The sequence below is a fragment of the Nannospalax galili genome, unplaced genomic scaffold (genome assembly GCF_000622305.1).
Source record: "Nannospalax galili isolate Female #2095 unplaced genomic scaffold, S.galili_v1.0 scaffold713, whole genome shotgun sequence".
In the NCBI taxonomy this organism is placed as follows: domain Eukaryota; kingdom Metazoa; phylum Chordata; class Mammalia; order Rodentia; family Spalacidae; genus Nannospalax; species Nannospalax galili.
Window position 1 is genome coordinate 1595478 of NW_008333780.1, and position 1659 is coordinate 1597136.

At 39.6% G+C, this 1659-nt stretch overlaps 1 protein-coding gene across 2 annotated transcripts in view; it reads left to right on the forward strand.

Moving 5' to 3' along the window:
* The window catches only part of Nrdc (nardilysin convertase), an 82169-nt gene that overhangs the window by 57654 nt on the left and 22856 nt on the right, over window positions 1-1659 (forward strand). The gene's annotated exons all lie outside the window — the stretch shown is intronic.

Consider the following 1659-nt stretch of genomic DNA (forward strand, 5'->3'; position numbering starts at 1 on the left):
GGTTTACGGTTGAATTAATACAGTTACACAATATTTTACTTAGTATAAACCCTATAAGACATAAAATTAAATGAGGTTTTAACCTTTAAAAAAGATCTCCATTTCATTATTAAAATACACAGTTTCATACAGAAAAATTCACATTAAGTTGCAATTGACATTAAGATGTTTGCACATGTGTTTCTAATCTCTATATGTCTGATTATTACTAGTCACATTGGGTTACTTTCTGAGCTCCTTGGCATCTGAGCATGGATATAAAGTCGTCAGGTAGATTTCAATGGTGATGTTTTTCACATCTACTAATTATTAAGGAGCAAATTTTTATGCTTTGAAGAATTATTATTTATTATTTTTGTGTATATGCATGTATTGCCTGCACGTAGGTAAGTGCACCCATGTCATGCAATGTCTGTAGAGGAGAGAAAAGACTGTAAGATCCCCTGGAACTGGAGTTATGGACAGTTGTTAGCTGCCATGTGGGTGCTGGGATTCAAACCTGGGTCTTTTGCAAGAACAGTTAGTGTTCTTAACTGCTGAGCCACCTCTCCAGCCCCGAAAGTATAATTTTTTAAAAGTTTTTTTGAGCCGGGCGTGGTGGTGCACACCTTTAGTACCAGCGCTCGGGAGGCAGAGGCAGACGGATCTCTGTGAGTTCAAGGCCAGCCAGGTCCACATAGTGAGTTCCAGGCAGCTGGGGCTACAGGGAGACCCTGTCTCAAAAAGACCAAAAAAAAAAAGTTTATTTTGAAATAAAAATTACTTAGTGAAAATATCCTGTTCTATTGGTTACTTGGCAGAGTTTTTACTTTGTTATTTATTTTAAGGATTTATTTCTTATTTTTATTTATGTGTGTGTGCACCTGCATGAATTTTTGTGCGCCACATGCATGTAGTTGTCTTAGGTAATCAGGGGGCTTTGGATTCCTTGAAACTGGAATTACAGGCCATTCATTGTGAGCTGCCCAATATGGGTGCTGAGAACTGAACACGGGTCTTTTGCAAGAGCAGCAAGTGCTCTCAACCACTGAGCCATCTTTCCAGCCTCTGTTTAATGTTTTTGAGGCAAGGTCTTGCTATGTAGCCTAGAGAAGCGTAGAACTCAACAATCCTGCCTCCATCTTGAGTACTGGGATTACAGGCCTGTGTCATCACACCTGGTTTTACGTGGTTTTAGAGAAGTGCTTGGAGGCAGGCAGTACTGTATTACTGCCCAGTTCATGGCTCCTATGCAGTGTACTCAGTAAGCTAAACTTCTTCCATTGAAAAAAGAAAAAAGGAGCAAGGGTATTAGTAAGGAAGAAAGGGGGGAAAGTGCAGGCACCTTAAGTGGGAAAACCATGATAGAGGGGGGAGACGATACAAGAGAGAAACATTGCCTAGCTAGTCACGAAAACCAGAGGGAACCATATTATTCCTACAATCTACTGACAAATTATACATAAAAGATCAAGAAAAATATCTCTAGATAAGGTTCATTTGAGACCAACTGGTCATTACCCAAGATTTATCTGCAAGACACACAGTAATTAAAAATGCCAGAATGGTGGAACTAACCTTCTTGGATGTTTAACAGACATACTTTGAGGTCTATAATAATTTGTCAGAGGGTCATAAAGGACACTTTTTTCTCCTTCCCCTCCTAGGTCGACTAGTGCC